Source organism: Schistocerca americana, chromosome 3, assembly GCF_021461395.2.
Source record: "Schistocerca americana isolate TAMUIC-IGC-003095 chromosome 3, iqSchAmer2.1, whole genome shotgun sequence".
Taxonomy (NCBI): domain Eukaryota; kingdom Metazoa; phylum Arthropoda; class Insecta; order Orthoptera; family Acrididae; genus Schistocerca; species Schistocerca americana.
Window position 1 is genome coordinate 345826201 of NC_060121.1, and position 20656 is coordinate 345846856.

Sequence of the window (20656 nt, forward strand, 5' to 3'; positions counted from 1 at the left end):
GATATTGCATGGAAGTCAAGAACGGCTGTATAGCCGAAATAAGGCTGGAGTTCATATAAAAATAATATTCATACCTGCTTAACTGGTTATATAAACATATGTTATCCTTGAAAGACATTTATTATGCAGCATGCCCAGAAGATTACAAAATATGCAGCTTTATTTGTTTAATTCATCACTGAAATTAGATTAATTGGCAAAATAGATTTGTACAGGTCTGCCGTTTTTTGGGTTGACAACATGCCATCTGCACAATAGTCTAAAGAAATTTCTAAAAGCGATATTTTTGAATACTTTTTCTAGAAGAACAGTGGTGCATATTCTTAACAATACGACGGAAAAGGTAAGTGAAGAACATTCGCCACTCCTGCTTTCGAAAATGTATCCAAAAATATCTCTTTTAGCAATTTCTTCCGACTACTTTACGGATGATATACTGTCAAAACACAACAAGGCGGAAAAGCAAGGCAGCCGGTACAAATCAATCTTCGCAAATAATGCGATTTCAAGTGAACAATCAAAACAAAATAAGAATGCCCTTGCTGTAACTTTTAGATCTAAAATAGAAAAACAACCATGAACTATTTACAACAATTTTACAGAATTTAATCGGGACCCGCTGAAAGTGACACATGGATGTCGGAACATGTTTGAGTAAAGAATAACAAAACGAAATACGTCGTGGTTTGCAGTAGACGACGTTTTAAAAACACATATTTTTGAATGTTGTTGAATACATTCAATATCATGATTCTCGTTTGCCAGATTTTCGCAGCTCGTGGTCTAGTGGCTAGCATTGCTGCAGCGGGATCACGGGGTCCTGGGTTCGATTCCCGGCCGGGTTGAGGATTTTTCTTTGCCGGAGGACAGGGTGTTTGTGTTGTCATCATCATCATCATCATCATCATCATCATCATCATCATGATTCGTGACACTGGCTAAATTGTACTGTGTAAAAAAAATTGGATTGTGTGAAAATTGGGACTTTGTACGGTCGGCGATGACCGCGCAGTTGAGCACCCCACAAACAAAACATCATCATCCTTTGCAAAACGTGCGCTTAAAACAGTGTTTTTACGCAGTAAGGTGTAGGGGAGAATAATTTTCAGACTTCCGCCTCTATCAGCTCTGTAGTTGAACTTTCATATATTTTCTTATTCCATTTTGAAACGACAGCATTTACTTTGTAAGTGTTACGGTTTTTTTCTGGAATTACAAAATTTCCTCCAGATAGGTAAGGTCATTACATAGGAACAAATGTTTTGTTCAAATTTGAAAGCGTCCCCTATACGCCAATGTTCAGCAAGTAAAATCAAATTAAGCCTAAGTATTATCAAAAGCCAGTTACAAGCTAAATACATTGTGAAATAGAAGCTACTGGAATCTAATGCATATTTCCATTTTCAGGGCATGTGTTTGGACATCAAGAAACTCAGTTTATCTGCACGTATCATATTTTCCGTGATGAAGGACCTTCTGCTCAAGGTGTAAGATGGTGTACGACCGACGAATATGGTTTTACTGTCCACGTTTTATGTAACTAGTTTTCAAAAGACGAGTATACGGAATTTTACTCACCGCAAAACTCTGCAACGGAAGAATTAACAATTTTCTCCAAATAGTCATAATATATTATACAACACTTAAATATGTAGAATTCGTAATATTTAGAATCACTGCATAAAACACAACCTCTGGTCTCACAACAAAAATAGTAGAATGTGCCGGAAAATGCTTATGGCATTCACTCTTGCGCGTTCCTTCATGTCACTCTAACATAACTCTAACTAAACTAAACCGAACTTCTCCCGAACAGGCCATGAAGATCCAACGGTACCGAGCAGCCGCCGTGTCATCCTCTGCCCATAGGCGTGACTGGATGCGGATATGGAGGGGCATGTGGTCAGCTCACCGCTCTGCCGGCCGTATGTGAGTTTCCGAGACCGGAGCCGCTACTTATCAATCAAGTAGTTCCTCAGTGTGCCTCACAAGAGTTGAGTGCGCCACGCTTGCCAACAGCGCTCGGCAGCCCGGATGGTCACCCATCCAAGTGCTAGCCCAGCCCGATGGCGCTTAACTTCGGTGATCTGACGGGAACCGCTGTTACCACTGCGGCAAGGCCGCTGGCCTCTAACATCAGTCACTAGATTGAAACACCGACCAGGAATCATCAAGTGTTCAAGTGTTTTCTCTGTACACTATCGTCCAGGTTCAACATATATAATGTCTTGCTTATATATTGCGCACCACAGTCGTGGCTTGAAATACTATAAACTTCGGTAATTTATGTCTGTATACTGTATGTTTTATTACTGTTTGTCATTCTGGATACGATTTTTAAATTATTCTTTCCAAATGTATGTTAGGGGTAAAACTCAATGGGACTCGGGGCAAGTAAGGCTAGCAACCTGCTTCCCTGGTACTTTAAATATGATGCTGGCAACAATCAGAGCAAAATGCCTCGGACCTTTGGAGGTGACGGAGTCCCACCTCTAACTGACAAACCAGGGACTCGTAAGATACGCCTTGGCAAACAAATGGTAATGAGATGGGGAGCTATTAATATCAATGGGGGCTACTCTGCGAAGAAGGTAGAGCTGGCAGAGGCTGCAAGTAAGATGGGGCTGGACGTTTTAGCTGTTAGTGACATTCGGGTAAGGGGTGAGAAAGAAGAGGAAGTGGGAGAATATAAGGTCTACCTGTCAGGAGTCAAAGCAGGAATAGCACAATGGGGTGTAGGGCTTTACATTAGGAAAGAAATGGAGCCCAGCGTAGTTGCAATAAGGTATGTAAACGAACGACTGATGTGGATAGATTTGACAGTGTCTAGCAAGAAAATTAGGATTGTGTCAGTATATTCGCATTGTGAAGGGACAGATCAAGATAAGATGGATAGTTTTTATGAGGCACTCAGTGACGTAGTTGTTAGAGTAAAGGACAAGGACAGTGTTCTGCTCATGGGTGATTTTAACGCCAGGATTGGAAATCGAACAGAAGGGTATGAAAAGGTTATGGGTAAATTTGGAGAGGATATGGAGGCCAACAGGAACGGGAAACAACTCTTGGATTTCTGTGCCAGTATGGGCTTAGTAATCACAAACTCCTTTTTTAAACATAAGAACATTCACCGGTATACTTGGGAAGGCAGAGGAACCAGATCTGTCATTGACTATATAATAACAGATCAGGAATTCAGGAAGGCTGTGAGGGACACACGTGTATTCAGGGGATTCTTTGATGACACTGATCATTATTTAATCTGTAGTGAAATTGGGATTGTGAGGCCGAAAGTGCAGGAGGTCAGGTCCATATGTAGGAGGATAAGAGTGGAGAAACTTCAGGATAAGGAAATCAGGCACAAGTACATAACAGCGATCTCAGAAAGGTACCAGTTAGTTGAATGTAGTCAATTACAGTCATTGGAAAAGGAATGGACAAGGTACAGGGACGCAGTACTAGAAGTGGCTAAAGAATGTCTTGTAACAGTAGTGTGTAAAAGTAGGATGAAGCAAACAGCTTGGTGGAATGATACAGTCAAGGCAGCCTGTAAAAGGAAAAAGAAGGTGTATCAAAAATGGCTACATACCAGAACCCAGGTAGACAGAGAAAGTTATGTTGAAGAAAGAAACAAAGCCAAACAGATAATTGCAGCATCCAAGAAGAAATCATGGGAAGACTTTGGAAACAGGTTGGAGACTATGGGTCAAGCTGCTGGAAAACCTTTCTGGAGCGTAATTAGCAGTCTTCGAAAGGGAGGTAAGAAGGAAATGACAGGTATTTTGGACAGGTCAGGAAAACTGCTGGTGAATCCTGTGGATGCCTTGGGCAGATGGAGGGAATATTTTGAAGAGTTGCTCAATGTAGGTGAAAATGCGATCAGTAATGTTTCAGATTTCGAGGTAGAATGGGATAGGAATGATGATGGAAATAGGATCACATTTGAGGAAGTGGAAAAAATGGTCAATAGATTGCAGTGCAATAAAGCGGCTGGGGTGGATGAAATTATGTCGGAACTCATCAAATACAGTGGAATGTCAGGTCTTAAATGGCTACACAGGATAATTGAAATGGCCTGGGAGTCGGGACAGGTTCCATCAGACTGGACCAAAGCAGTAATCACATCAATCTTTAAACATGGAAACAGAAAAGATTGTAACAACTACAGAGGTATCTCTTTAATCAGCGTTGTGGGTAAAATCTTCTCAGGTATTGTTGAAAGGAAAGTGCGAGTATTAGTTGAGGACCAATTGGATGAAAATCAGTGTGGGTTTAGGCCTCTTAGAGGTTGTCAGGACCAGATCTTTAGCTTACGGCAAATAATGGAGAAGTGTTATGAGTGGAACAGGAAATTGTATCTATGCTTTATAGATCTAGAAAAGGCATATGACCGGGTTCCTAGGAGGAAGTTATTGTCTGTTCTACAAGATTATGGAATAGGAGGCAAACTTTTGCAAGCAATTAAAGGTCTTTACATGGATAGTCAGGCAGCAGTTAGAGTTGACGGTAAATTGAGTTCATGGTTCAGAGTAGTTTCAGGGGTAAGACAAGGCTGCAACCTGTCTCCACTGTTGTTCATATTATTTATGGATCATATGTTGAAAACAATAGACTGGCTGGATGAGATTATGATATGTGAACACAAAATAAGGAGTCTTGCATATGCGGATGACTTAGTTGTGATGGCAGATTCGATTGAAAGTTTGCAAAGTAATATTTCAGAGCTAGATCAGAAATGTAAGGACTATGGTATGAAGATTAGCATCTCCAAAACGAAAGTAATGTCAGTGGGAAAGAAATATAAACGGATTGAGTGCCAAATAGGAGGAACAAAGTTAGAACAGGTGGACGGCTTCAAGTACTTAGGATGCATATTCTCACAGGATGGCAACATAGTGAAAGAACTGGAAGCGAGGTGTAGCAAAGCTAATGCAGTGAGCGCTCAGCTACGATCTACTCTCTTCTCCAAGAAGGAAGTCAGTACCAAGACTAAGTTATCTGTGCACCGTTCAATCTTTCGACCAACTTTGTTGTACGGGAGCGAAAGCTGGGTGGATTCAGGTTACCTTATCAACAAGGTTGAGGTTACGGATATGAAAGTAGCTAGGATGATTGCAGGTACTAGTAGATGGGAACAATGGCAGGAGGATGTCCACAATGAGGAAATCAAAGAAAAACTGGGAATGAACTCTATAGATGTAGCAGTCAGGGCGAACAGGCTTAGATGGTGGGGTCATGTTACACGCATGGGAAAGCAAGGTTACCCAAGAGACTCATGGATTCAGCAGTAGAGGGTAGGAGGAGTCGGGGCGGACCGAGGAGAAGGTACCTAGATTCGGTTAAGAATGATTTTGAAGTATTAGGTTTAACATCAGAAGAGGCACCAATGTTAGCACTGAATAGGGGATCATGGAGGAACTGTATAAGGTTCAAATGGCTCTGAGCACTATGGGACTCAACTGCTGAGGTCATTAGTCCCCTAGAACTTAGAACTAGGTAAACCTAACTAACCTATGGACATCACAAACATCCATGCCCGAGGCAGGATTCGAACCTGCGCCCGTAGCGGTCTTGCGGTTCCAGACTGCAGCGCCTTTAACCGCACGGCCACTTCGGCCGGCCGAACTGTATAAGGGGGGCTATGCTCCAGACTGAACGCTGAAAGGCATAATCAGACTTAAATGATGATGATGATGATGATGATGAAATGTATGTTCGATTTTGTCAGACGTCCTACTCTTATATTTCACTGTAAAATTCTCATCTGATTGTGTCATAAAATTATAAGAAAATGAAAGAGCAACACTACGCGAGTCGTTCCGAACTCAGCGTGGGTGGCACTATGTTGACGCCAACCGAGAGGCGATTTGGAATCCTCTCCTCTCGAATGAGACTCCGCTGTACCGTACACGTGCAGCAGCCCTGTAAATGAGAGCAGCGAGTGGTAATGATGAATCACTGACTTTCCTGCACAAATGGAAACATTTGGCCGGAAGGGTGCGCAGCACAGTAGCTCCCTTCGCGCCTAGCTAGCTTGTGTACCCCACATCGAGGCGAACGGCTCCCCACAGTGTGGCTGCGGAGATGACACTGCTCGCCCACTCAGCTGTCGAGTGAGATTCTCCATCGTGACTCATGTGCCCGGTGACAATCAGCGTCAGTCGACAGTGAACTGTGACACCCACAGGGTTATCGACAACGGCGATTGACGCTGTCGGCAACAATTTCACTCGAACTGATATACACCTCTCATACAGTGCAGTTCAAAGGATTAGTGCTTACGTCACTCCTGAGATGAAATGCCACGTTTCTCTCAGCTATGATTTTCCTGCTTTTAGGGTCACTGACGTCTTTACTTTTCCCCTCATGTTTACAACTAATACTTCTCAACAACTCAGGAAGGCACACAGGAAATGATATGTTTTTCGACGCATTCGCGAGTAGAATAGCAATGCTTAAAGTACCCTCCGACATTTACTATACAGTGGCTTGCCTAGTATGTGTGTCTATGTACACTATCTAATCGTAAGTATCCGTACTGAACTCTGCTGGGGACATTTTAAGTGAGGTGCCTCAATGCCTGTGGAGGAATGGCAGCACATTCTTCCTCGAGAGCCAAAACCAGAGAAAGTAGTTAGACGTTTGGTTCTGGAGCAAAATTGACATTCTGTCTCAGCCCAGAGGTGTTCCGCTGGGTTCGAATGAAAAGTGTTTATAGGAAGAAGATGAACACAGTGAGGTCTCAGCGGCCAAAAACAGTCGTCATCTGTGTGCAAGTTGTGGTTGTGTGAATGTTTGTGTGTTTTCTACTTTAGAAGAAGGCCCTTTGGCCGAAAGTTCAAAAGTATAGCAGTCTTGTTGTTGTACCTCTCTGCGACTGAGCGTCTCCTCTGTATGGTGAGTAGCAGTCTATGCTTTTGACAACGTTGTCGTTATTCCACCCTGGCCTTTCCATTGTTTGAATATCAACAAAAGTAAAGTAAGGATAATGGAAAGTAATGGAATTTAATCAGGCTATGCTGAGTGAATTGATTTAGGATATCAAACACTATAATCAGTAGATAATTTTTGCTATTTGAGCAGTAAACATCTAATATAAATTTAAGAGTTAGGATGTGTTCTGTGGAAGTCTGCCTTGTACGGAAGTGAAACTTGGGCGATAAGCAGCGCAGACAAGAAGAGAGCAAAAGCTTTCGAAATATGGTGCTACGGGATAATTCTGGAGGTTAGATGTGTAGCTCGAGTAACTAGCATTATTTCGGTTTATTTGCGGAATAAATAAAGTAAAAACTTGAAATAAGAGATTTCCACATTGGAACGTGACACCACGACCATCGGATTATCGCTCTGTATTCTTTCCGCAGACCCAGTCGCTGCCTGAAAACAATGCTAACATAAGTGGCTCATGCCCGCCCAACCCTCGCCAAAAAAATTATTTTTCCTACACAATTGGCCATATGGTGTTCCCCCTTCCGTCACTTTCATTTCTGGCCAAACCTTGCGTATGTCACAAATCTGGACGAAGTCAGCGATAGCAAGTAGGCGCGTTCTCCTTGCGAGTATGAAAGTACGGAATATATGGCTTTGCTTAACACATTGGCTGGCATGTTATCAAACTGATACACAAGGTGACTTACCTGGCATACTATGTGAATCAAATTGACAAACATATTTCAGTGCTTGTGTGTAATTCGTATACACAGCTACATTGACTCCAGGTAGATATATTGGCTTCCCGGAGAGACCGTGCATTTTTGGTTCCAAAATTCGTTGACAGACCCCCTCCACATTTGCCATGTGATTACTGACAGCCTCTTCTCAAGCTTGGCAGCTATATGTAAGTGCTGTCTGAATGGAAGGTTCATGTGTTTCGACTATTTCTTCATTATTCACACCCGTACAAGTAAAGCATACAACGTATTAGTTAATTAAAATATTTTTTATATCTACTGTAAATTTGTAAACCAACCTGTTGAAGTACACTCTGGCCATTAAAATTGCTACACCAAGAAGAAATGCAGATGATAAACGGGTATTCATTGGCCAAATATATTATACTAGAACTGACATGTGATTACATTTTCACGCAATTTGGGTGCATAGATCCTGAGAAATCAGTACCTAGAACAACCTCCTCTGGCCGTAATAACGGCCTTGATAAGCCTGGGCATTCAGTCAAACAGAGCTTGGATGGCGTGTACAGGTACAGTTGCCCATGCAGCTTCAACACGATACCACAGTTCATCAAGAGTAGTGACTGGAGTATTGTGACGAGCCAGTTGCTCGGCCACCATTGACCAGACGTTTTCAATTGGTGAGAGATCTGGAGAATGTGCTGGCCAGGGCAGCAGTCGAACATTTTCTGTATCAAGAAAGGCCCGTACAGGACCTGCAACATGCGGTCGTGCATTATCCTGAAGAAATGTAGGGTTTCACAGGAATCGAATGAAGGGTAGAACCATGGTCGTAACACATCTGAAATGTAACGTCCACTGTTCAAAGTGCCGTCAATGCGAACAAGAGGTGACCGAGACTTGTAACCAATGGCACCCCATACCATCGCGCCGGGTGATACGCCAGTATGGCGATGACGAATACACGCTTCCAATGTGCGCTCATGGCGATGTCGCCAAACACGGATGGGATGCTGTAAACAGAACCTGGATTCATCCGAAAAAATGACGTTTGACCATTCGTGCACCCAGGTTCGTCGTTGAGTACACCATCGCAGGCGCTCCTGTCTGTGATGCAGCGTCAAGGGTAACCGCAGCCATGGTCTCCGAGCTGACTGTCCATACTGCTGCAAACGTCGTCGAACTGTTCGTGCAGATGGTTGTTGTCTTGCGGGACGTCCCCATCTGTTGACTAAGGGATCGAGACGTGGCTGCACGATCCGTTACAGCCATGCGGATAAGATGCCTCTCATCTCGAAGCTAGTGATACGAGGCCGTTGGGATCAAGCACGGCGTTCCGTATTACCCTCCTGAACCCACCGATTCCATATTCTGCTAAGACTCATTGTATCTCGATCAACGCGAGCAGCAATGTCGCGATACGATAAACCGCAATCGCGATAGGCTACAATCCGACCTTTATCAAAGTCGGAAACGTGATGGTACGCATTTCTCCTCCTTACACGAGGCATCACAACAATGTTTCACCAGGCAACGCCGGTCAACTACTGTTTATGTATGAGAAATCGTTGGAAACTTTCCTCATGTCAGCACGTTGTAGGTGTCGCCAGCGGCGCCAACCTTGTGTGAATGCACTGGAAAGCTAATCATTTGCATATCACAGCATCTTTTTCCTGTCGGTTAAATTTCTCGTCTGTAGCACGTCATATTCGTGGTGTAGTTCTCATACACAACCAGGAGTTGACCGACGTTGCCTGGTGAAACGCCTCGTATCACTAGCAGTCGAGATGAGAGGCATCCTACCCGCATGGCTGTAACGGATCGTGCAGCCACGTCTCGATCCCTGAGTCAACAGATGGAACGTTTGCAAGACAACAACCATCTGCACGAACAGTTCGACGACGTTTGCAGCAGCATGGACTATCAGCTCGGAGAGCATGGCTGCGGTTACCCTTGACGCTGCATCACAGACAGGAGCGCCTGTGATGGTGTACTCAACGACGAACCAAACGTCATTTTTTCGGATGAATCCAGGTTCTGTTTACAGCATCCCATCCGTGTTTGGCGACGTCGCCATGAGCGCACATTGGAAGCGTGTATTCGTCATCTCAATACTGGCGTATCACCCGGCGCGATGATATGGGGTGCCATTGGTTACAAGTCTCGGTCACCTCTTGTCCGCATTGACGGCACTTTGAACAGTGGACGTTACATTTCAGATATGTTACGACCATGGTTCTACCCTTCATTCGATTCCTGTTAAAACCCTACATTTCTTCAGGATAATGCACGACCGCATGTTGCAGGTCCTGTACGGGCCTTTCTGGATACAGAAAATGTTCGACTGCTGCCCTGGCCAGCACATTCTCCAGATCTCTCACCAATTGAAAACGTCTGGTCAATGGTGGCCGAGCAACTGGCTCGTCACAATACTCCAGTCACTACTCTTGATGAACTGTGGTATCGTGTTGAAGCTGCATGGGCAACTGTACCTGTACACGCCATCCAAGCTCTGTTTGACTGAATGCCCAGGCTTATCAAGGCCGTTATTACGGCCAGAGGAGGTTGTTCTAGGTACTGATTTCTCAGGATCTATGCACCCAAATTGCGTGTAAATGTAATCACATGTCAGTTCTAGTATAATATATTTGTCCAATGAATACCCGTTTATCATCTGCATTTCTTCTTGGTGTAGCAATTTTAATGGCCAGTAGTGTATATTTTACGGAGATCTCTGAATACTTTTTGGTTAGATACTGTAGAGAGGCCAGACAAACGTGTGGTTCGTGAAGAGGGTCATCAGCCTTTTCAGTAGTTGCAAGGGCAACAGTCTGGATGATCGACTGATCTGGCCTTGTAACAATAACCAAAACGGCCTTGCTGTGCTGGTACTGCGAACGGCTGAAAGCAAGGGGAAACTACGGCCGTAATTTTTCCCGAGGGCATGCAGCTTTACTGTATGATTAAATGATAATGGCGTCCTCTTGGGTAAAATATGCCGGAGGTAAAATAGTCCCCCATTCGGATCTCCGGGCGGGGACTACTCAAGAGGATGTCGTTAGCAGGAGAAAGAAAACTGAGGTTCTACGGATCGGAGCGTGGAATGTCAGATCCCTTAATCGGGCAGGTAGGTTAGAAAATTTAAAAAGGGAAATGGATAGGTTAAAGTTAGATATAGTGGGAATTAGTGAAGTTCGGTGGCAGGAGGAACAAGACTTCTGATCAGGTGACTACAGGGTTATAAACACAAAATCAGATAGGGGTCATGCAGGAGTAGGTTTAATAATGAATAGGAAAATAGGAATGCGGGTAAGCTACAACAAACAGCACAGTGAACGCATTATTGTGGCCAAGATAGATACGAAGCCCACACCTACTACAGTAGTACAAGTTTATATGCCAACTAGCTCTGCAGATGACGAAGAAATTGATGAAATATATGATGAAATAAAAGAAATTATTCAGATAGTGAAGGATGATGAAAATTTAATAGTCAAGGGTGACTGGAATTCGGTAGTAGGAAAAGGAAGAGAAGGAAACGTAGTAGGTGAATATGGATTGGGGGGAAGAAATGAAAGAGGAAGCCGCCTGGTAGAATTTTGCACAGAGCACAACTTAATCATAGCTAACACTTGGTTTAAGAATCATGAAAGAAGGTTGTATACATGGAAGAACCCTGGAGATACTAAAAGGTATCTGATAGATTATATAATGGTAAGACAGAGATTTAGGAACCAGGTTTTAAATTGTAAGACATTTCCAGGGGCAGATGTGGACTCTGACCACAATCTATTGGTTATGACCTGTAGATTAAAACTGAAAAAACTGCAAAAAGGTGGGAATTTAAGGAGATGGGACCTAGATAAACTGAAAGAACCAGAGGTTGTACAGAGTTTCAGGGAGAGAATAAGGGAACAATTGACAAGAATGGGGGAAAGAAATACAGTAAAAGAAGAATGGGTAGCTTTGAGGGATGAAGTAGAGAAGGCAACAGGGGATCAAGTAGGTAAAAAGACGAGGGCTAGTAGAAATCCTTGGGTAACAGAAGAAATATTGAATTTAATTGATGAAAGGATAAAATATAAAAATGCAATAAATGAAGCAGGCAAAAAGGAATACAAACGTCTCAAAAATGAGATCGACAGGAAGTGCAAAATGGCTAAGCAGGGATGGCTAGAGGACAAATGTAAGGATGTAGAGGCTTGTCTCACTAGGGCTAAGATAGATAATGCCTACAGGAAAATTAAAGAGACCTTTGGAGATAAGAGAACCACTTGCATGAACATCAAGAGCTCAGATGGAAACCCAGTTCTAAGCAAAGAAGGGATAGCAGAAATGTGGAAGGAGTATATAGAGGGTCTATACAAGGGCGATGTTCTTGAGGACAATATTATGGAAATGGAAGAGGATGTAGATGAAGATGAAATGGGAGATACGATACTGCGTGAAGAGTTTGACAGAGCACTGAAAGACCTGAGTCGAAACAAGGCCCCCGGAGTAGACAACATTCCATTGGAATTACTGACGGCCTTGGGAGAGCCAGTCCTGACAAAACTCTACCATCTGGTGAGCAAGATGTATGAAACAGGCGAAATACCCTCAGACTTCAAGAAGAATATAATAATTCCAATCCCAAAGAAAGCAGGTGTTGACAGATGTGAAAATTACCGAACAATCAGTTTAATAAGCCACAGCTGCAAAATACTAACACGAATTCTTTACAGACGAATGGAAAAACTAGTAGAAGCTGACCTCGGGGAAGATCAGTTTGGATTCCGTAGAAATACTGGAACACGTGAGGCAATACTGACCTTACGACTTATCTTAGAAGAAAGATTAAGGAAAGGCAAACCTACGTTTCTAGCATTTGTAGACTTAGAGAAAGCTTTTGACAATGTTGACTGGAATACTCTCTTTCAAATTCTAAAGGTGGCAGGGGTAAAATACAGGGAGCGAAAGGCTATTTACAATTTGTACAGAAACCAGATGGCAGTTATACGAGTCGAGGGACATGAAAGGGAAGCAGTGGTTGGGAAGGGAGTAAGACAGGGTTGAAGCCTCTCCCCGATGTTATTCAATCTGTATATTGAGCAAGCAGTAAAGGAAACAAAAGAAAAATTCGGAGTAGGTATTAAAATCCATGGAGAAGAAATAATAACTTTGAGGTTCGCCGATGACATTGTAATTCTGTCAGAGACAGCAAAGGACTTGGAAGAGCAGTTGAATGGAATGGACAGTGTCTTGAAAGGAGTATGTAAGATGAACATCAACAAAAGCAAAACGAGGATAATGGAATGTAGTCGAATTAAGTCGGGTGATGCTGAGGGAATTAGATTAGAAAATGAGACACTTCAAGTTGTAAAGGAGTTTTGCTATTTGGGGAGCAAAATAACTGATGATGGTCGAAGTAGAGAGGATATAAAATGTAGACTGGCAATGGCAAGGAAAGCGTTTCTGAAGAAGAGAAATTTGTTTACATCGAGTATAGATTTAAGTGTCAGGAAGTCATTTCTGAAAGTATTTATTTGTATGGAGTGTAGCCATGTATGGAAGTGAAACATGGACAGTAAATAGTTTGGACAAGAAGAGAATAGAAGCTTTCGAAATGTGGTGCTACAGAAGAACGCTGACGATTAGATGGGTAGATCACATAACTAATGAGGAAGTATTGAATAGGATTGTGGAGAAGAGGAGTTTGTGGCACAACTTGACTAGAAGGGATCGGTTGGTAGGATATGTTCTGAGGCATCAAGGGATCACCAATTTAGTATTGGAGGGCAGCGTAGAGGGTAAAAATCGTAGAGGGAGACCAAGAGATGAATACACTAAGCAGATTCAGAAGGATGTAGGTTGCAGTAGGTACTGGGAGATGAAGAAGCTTGCACAGGATAGAGTAGCATGGAGAGCTGCATCAATCCAGTCTCAGGACTGAAGACCACAACAACAACAACAACAACTGTAGATATGCTCATTATTACGGTTTCATACACTTGTCGTCGGAATGTCGTGGAATACAATAATTGTACTACTTCGTAGTGCCTTTTCTAGTCATAATATTGTGTTACGATGGCCATATACATTAATGAGCCAGGAGATTATGACCACCGACCTACTATCAACGTAAACCCGTCCAGGCGATAGCAGCGTCACCTGGCGAGGAATGACTGTTAGTCAGACACACGCTTGTTGCATGGAGTATCAGAGACCATGCTGTCCATGTGTAGAAAAGGGAAGGAGCGCGATTTGTCTGAGTTTGACGAAGGACAGATTGTGATGCCACAGAAGCTCTGCACGTGCATTTCGGAAACTGCTCAATTCGTAGGGTGTTGTGTCGAGTGTCTTCAACACGCTGGGAAACCGAAGCGAAACAACGTCCAGACATCGCGCGGTTGGGCAGCCACCCCTCATTAAGATGTCGGACGTCGTAGGCTGAGCAGACTGGTAAAACAGGACTGCCTGCGAACTGTGTCGGAACTAAATCAGACTTTAACGCCGGGCAGAGTACAAGTGCGCCTCAACACACAGTGCACTGTACACTCCTAATGAAGGACCTTCGCAATCGACGACTCCATACATGTGCCTATGTTAACATCACGACATTGACAACTACGACTGAAGTGGGCACGGGACCATTATCACTGGGCGTTGGCGCAGTGGCAGAGCATTGAGTGGCCTGATGAATCCCGATACCTTCTTCACCATGTCGATGGGTGGGCGTGAATCTGTCGTCTTACTGGGGAATAGCTCCTTGATACCAGGACGAAAACAAGCTGACGTTGGTTGCATTATGTTCTGGGGAACATTCACGTGGGCATTCTTGGGTCCAGCAGAGCTCTTCCAAGACACCGTGGCGACCAAACTGTATCGTACACTGGTTGAGGACTACGTACACCCCTTCATGACGTTCATTATGTTCTGGGGAACATTCACGTGGGCGTTCTTGGGTCCAGCAGAGCTCTTCCAAGACACCGTGGCGACCAAACTGTATCGTACACTGGTTGAGGACTACGTACACCCCTTCATGACGTTCATTATGTTCTGGGGAACATTCACGTGGGCGTTCTTGGGTCCAGCAGAGCTCTTCCAAGACACCGTGGCGACCAAACTGTATCGTACACTGGTTGAGGACTACGTACACCCCTTCATGACGTTCATTATGTTCTGGGGAACATTCACGTGGGCGTTCTTGGGTCCAGCAGAGCTCTTCCAAGACACGGTGGCGACCAAACTGTATCGTACACTGGTTGAGGACTACGTACACCCCTTCATGACGTTCATTATGTTCTGGGGAACATTCACGTGGGCATTCTTGGGTCCAGCAGAGCTCTTCCAAGACACGGTGGCGACCAAACTGTATCGTACACTGGTTGAGGACTACGTACACCCCTTCATGACGTTCATGTTTGCCGATGGCAGCAGCATTTTTCACCAAGATCACGCGTCATGTCAGAAGGCCGAGAGTACGTGGGAGTGATTCAAGAAATACAGTGGCGAGTTCCAAATGATGTGCTGGCATCAACTCGCCAGATTTGAACCCAATCGAATACATCTGGGATGTGAGTGAACGTTGTGTCAGATCTTGTCGCCCCCCTGCCCAGAATTTATGAGAATTAGGTGATTTTATTGTGCCGATGTGGTGCCATCTCCCTCCGGCGACATACCAAGGCATCACTGCTTCCATGCCTCGACGCGTCGCCGCTGCTATCAGTGCTAAAGGCTGACATACCGGCTATTAGGTAGGTGGTCATAATATTCTGGCTGATCAGTGTATATGCCGAACGTCATCTCGAGAGACAGGTGCCACACTACTTACATCTGTTGTCGGAATTGGTAAACTGATGTTGCAGTAATGCCGACCAGAAGAAAAGTTGCATACAGTGCCCCATGCACTTTCAATGAGGACGCATCTGCTAGTCGTGCTGGCCAGTGCAGTCGAGGGAAATGTGGGTAATGCAGAGGGCTCTGTGTACGGGCATCGTCCTACTGCAACGTCCCATTTCTCGTATGAATAACAAGAGAATCGGCCACGTCATACATATTACGTATGAATTAATCAAGCTGTCTTGCAGATACACTTCTAGCCATTAAAATCGCAGTACTATGAAGAATAGTAGTAAGTGACTCCATAGTGCTTCAACTCCATGCCAGAGTTCATCAATGGAAGTGGATGGTGAGTGGTGTCGTGTCACTCTCGACATTACGTGACCAGATGTTTTCGTAGGGGGAAACATCTAGAGAACGTTTTGGCCAGGTCACTCTCCTCTAGTCAGGGCAGCAGGGGCCACATACAGTCTTACGTTATTTTGTTGAGTCCTCGGAGATATGGCACAGCCACCGGCCTTAACACTTCGAAGACTGAACGATTGTTGTCCAAATTAACGGCTATAGGAACCAGAGGTGAAGTGCACGCTATGGCAGACCATACCATAAGGCCTTGCGCTGGGCCTGTACAACTATGACGAATACAGTCTGGCAACGTTCGTTCTCCTCGCAGCACGCTTAGACGGATACACCCACGGTGATGCCGTATGCAGAATCAGGACTCGTTTTAAAAGACAACATAGTCCTCCTACTATGTTCAGTGATGTCAATGGGTGCATCATTGTCAGTGAACGTCAAGGGAAGCTGCTACAAATGGTCACAATGCTGATAGTCGTGATGTACCAAAAGATGTCGCACTGTCTGTGTGGATATTTGTCTTGCTGCGAAGAAGCCCATTTCTTGAGTCAAGATATGGCTGTACGAACCTCCACCGTTTAGGGAACAATATACACTGTGGAAAAAGAGTCGCAACACCAAGAAGGAGTTCTGCAACATAAACAACTGTTGGTAAGTGTGTTTCTACATCTGAAAAATGACGTCTTATCAGATTTCGCGGCAGTCGCATAAGAGTGCCGCTCGTAGCACCACTGTGAGGATGCAAATCAGGTTTTCTTTAAACATACGTTGTAACGGTCGTGAGCGTTAGTTACTTTTGAGACTGGACATGATGAGTTGATGTTGGTCAAGAATGCCTTTAAGACGACGAAGACGCTATTACCAGCACCTCACTAAATTTGAACGAAATCACGCAATAGGACTACATGTAGCTGCATTTTCCTTCTGCAATATTGCGAAAAGACTTGGCTGGAATGTAGCCACTGTACACGATTGCTGGCATCGGTGGAGACGAGAATGTACGGTCACAAGAAGATCGGGCCCCAGACGGCCAGGCGGAACTACCGAGATGGAAGACCATCGTGTTCGGCGTATAGTTCTGGCTATCGTACTGCATCTGCATCTGCAGCAGCAATTAGAGCATCAGTTGGCACCACAGTGACACAACGAACTGTTACAAATCTGTTATTGAAGGACAGCTCCGAGCCAGACGCCCTGTAGCGTGCATTCCACTGATGTCAAACCACCGCCATTTACGACTTCAGTGGTGTCAAGTGAGATCTCCCTGGAAGGCAGCGTGGAGACCTGTTGTTTCCTAATGAAAGCTGGTTCTGTCTCGGGGCCCTGTCTTGGCTGGAAGGAGGCCAATTGAGGGCCTAAAACCAACCTGTATGGGTGCTAGACACACTGGACCTACATCTGGCCTAGCGATCTGGGTGCGATTTGCCATGACAGCAGTAGCTCTCTCGTCGTCATCCTACGCACCCTGACTGCAATTTTGTATGTGAATCTGGTGATTCGACTGTTGTGCTGCCGTTCATGAACAGCTTTCCAAGAAATGTTTTCGAACACGAAAACGCTCGTCCAAATACCGCTGTTGTACCCTAACATATTTTACAGGGTGTCGACACGTTGCCTTGACCTACTCGATCACCAGAACTGTCTCCAATCGAGCAGATATGCAATATTATCGGACGACAGCTATAGCCTCATCCACAACACTAGAAACTGTCCCTGTATTGACCCAACAAGTGGAACAGCCATGGAACATCATCCCAGATACTGACCTCCGGCATCTGTAAAACACAAGGCATGCACGTTCGCGTGTTTGCATGCAATGACTTTGCAATGTTAATCACTTGAAAATCCATGCCTACGTTAGCTATTTTTGCTGTTTGTTGGTAGGAGCGAGAAGGAAGTGGTAAGGTGTTGAGCAGAAATTACATTACACATTCTGCTTGATTAAATTCAAACTTCAGTATTTAAACCCAAAAACGTTGCTTTAACTTTGACAGGATGAACGAAACATGCTATGTACTCCATATTACAATTTATGATGACAGTGTGATACAAGAAATGAGAGTCTAACAGTGTGATGGTGATCCACACGAAACCTTGCTGAAACGCTATAGCTCTGGGAAAGAAGGTTTCAAAAAACTTGGATAAATTTGATAGAGTTTAGGTAACAACAATACAAGTTAAAGCCTGAGTTAGAAAAGTAGCTGGGCTTTCGCGAATTTTGACTTAATTTAATTCCAGACTTGGAAAAGACGTTATAGAAAAGGTTCACTGCAGTGAAGGAGCGACAATAATTACATAACTTCAGCTAGAGAACACTTTAATATTTAAAGATTAAATACAAAAATACTAAATAACGTAAATCTCAGGCTTACAGCCTTTTCAAACAGTATCTTAGAGGAGCTAATGAATATCATTAGAAACAGAGGTAGTTCCAAGAAAAACACTAACTTACAACATGACAAATTAAGGCCCAGATTACTTAAGAGGCTGGCTTCAAGTAATAACACGCAATACAACACCCCCGGCCGAATGGCTTTTTACTGGGTTTTTAATAAAACATCGGTCGTCAATGTGGCCTTTACAATGCGTTAAAAAACAAGAACATTTCGGTAGAAATATCTGTGACATAGAATTATAACCACAAGCAACCAACGTAAATAAAACATAAGGTGTGGCACTGTACACTTGTTACAGGCAATAACGAGTGATTAAAATGTTAGAAGAACACGATCAACTTGAGGTCACAGCACTGTTCAAACTTTGAAGTCAGAATAAACATACTCGTCTTCCAGATGTAACCAGGGCAAGGGAACAATGTAAATAGACCACAATTCACACGGCTTTCTGGAGAACTTGGTAGAAAGAAACCACCATTACATAGCTTACCAGCTGGAATTAACTTAATGGCAACAGGGCACTTGAGTAAGAATAACTGAAAAGATTCCCACAATAGTCTGCCATAGTGTCACCTGTTCGTTGAAGACTTCACAGGAGTTTGCTCCACGGAATTTCAAAATACGCTACTGGCCATTAAAACTGCTACACCAGGAAAAAATGCAGATGATAAACGGGTATTCATTGGACAAATATATTATACTAGAACTCACATGTGATTACATTTTCACGCAGTTTGGGTGCATAGATCCTGAGAAATCAGTACCCAACCACCTATGGCCGTAATAACGGCCTTGATACGCCTGGGCATTGAGTCAAACAGAGCTTGGATGGCGTGTTCAGGTACAGCTGCCCATGCAGCTTCAACACGATACCACAGTTCATCAAGAGTAGTGACTGGCTTATTGTGACGAGCCAGGTGCTCGGCCACCATTGAACAGACGTTTTCAATTGGTGAAAGATCTGGAGAATGTGCTGGCCACGGCAGCATGACGAACATTTTCTGTATCCAGAAAGGCCCGTACAGGACCTGCAACGTGCATTACCCTGCTGAAATGTAGGGTTTCGCAGGGATCGAATGAAGGGGAGAACCATGGTCGTAACACATCTGAAATGTAACGTCCACTGTTCAAAGTGGCGTCAATGTGAACAAGAGGTGACCGAGACGTGTAACCAATGGCACGCCATACCATCACGCCGGGTGATACGCCAGTATGGCGATGACGAATATACCCTTCCAATGTGCGTTCAGCGCGATGTCGCCAAACACGGATGCGACCATCATAATGCTGGAAACAGAACCTGGATTCATCCGAAAATATGACGTTTTGCCATTCGTGCACCCAGGTTCGTCGTTGAGTATACCATCGCAGGCGCTCCTGTCTGTGATGCAGCGTCAAGGGTAACCGCAGCCTTGGTCTCCGAGCTGATAGTCGATGCTGCTGCAAACGTCGTCGAACTGTTCGTGCAGATGGTTGTTGTCTTCCGTCCCCATCTGTTGACTCAGGGATCGAGACGTGGCTGCATGATCCGTTACAGCCATGCTGATAAGATGCCTGTCATCTCGACTGCTAGTGATACGAGGCCGTTGGGATCCAGGACGGCAATCCGTATTACCCTCCTGAACCCACCGATTCCATATTCTGCTAACAGTCATTGGATGTCGACCAACGCGAGCAGAAATGTTGCGATACGATAAACTGCAATCGCGATAGGCTACAATCCGACCTTTATCAAAGTCGGAAACGTGATGGTACGCATTTCTCCTCCTTACACGAGGCATCACAACAACGTTTCACCAGGCAACGCCGGTCGACTGCAGTTTGTGTATGAGAAATCGGTTGGAAACTTTTCCCATGTCATCACGTTGTAGGTGTCGCCACCGGCGTCAACCTTGTGTGAATGCTCTGAAAAGCTAATAATTTGCTTATCACAGCATCTTCTTCCTGTCGGTTAAATTTCGCGTCTGTAGCAGGTCATCTTCTTGGTGTAGCAATTGTAATGGCCTGTAGTGTAGCACAGACGTCGCGATCTGCTTTTCAGGATTCTAATGGAGCCCTTCGAGACACACATACCTCCAGCAATGGCAAGCTGGACCAAGGCGCTACACAAGTAACAGCCACCTTAGACAAACTACAGATGACTTCCCCGGAGCCTGATGTCGCCGTCCGCGTCACTCGCGCCACCTCGTGGAGGGCCACCACATAACCCACGGCGCTACCGTCGAAGACAACCCCACAGCAACGCGCACGAGCCCAAACAGCTTCGCGCTCGCTGCACAAGAAACCCTCTGACGAGAGTATTTCGAGAGAACAAATGGTTCAAATGGCTCTGAGCACTATGAGACTTCTGTGGTCATCAGTCCCCTAGAACTTAGAATTGCTTAAACCTAACTAACCTAAGGACATCACACACATCCATGCCCGAGGCAGGATTCGAACCTGCGACCGTAG

The 20656-nt window shown here is 44.4% G+C and overlaps 1 pseudogene; it reads right to left on the reverse strand.

Annotated features, from left to right (window-relative positions):
* Positions 1–2010: 2010 nt before the first annotated feature.
* LOC124608065 lies at positions 2011–2128 on the reverse strand (annotated as a pseudogene).
* Positions 2129–20656: the final 18528 nt, after the last annotated feature.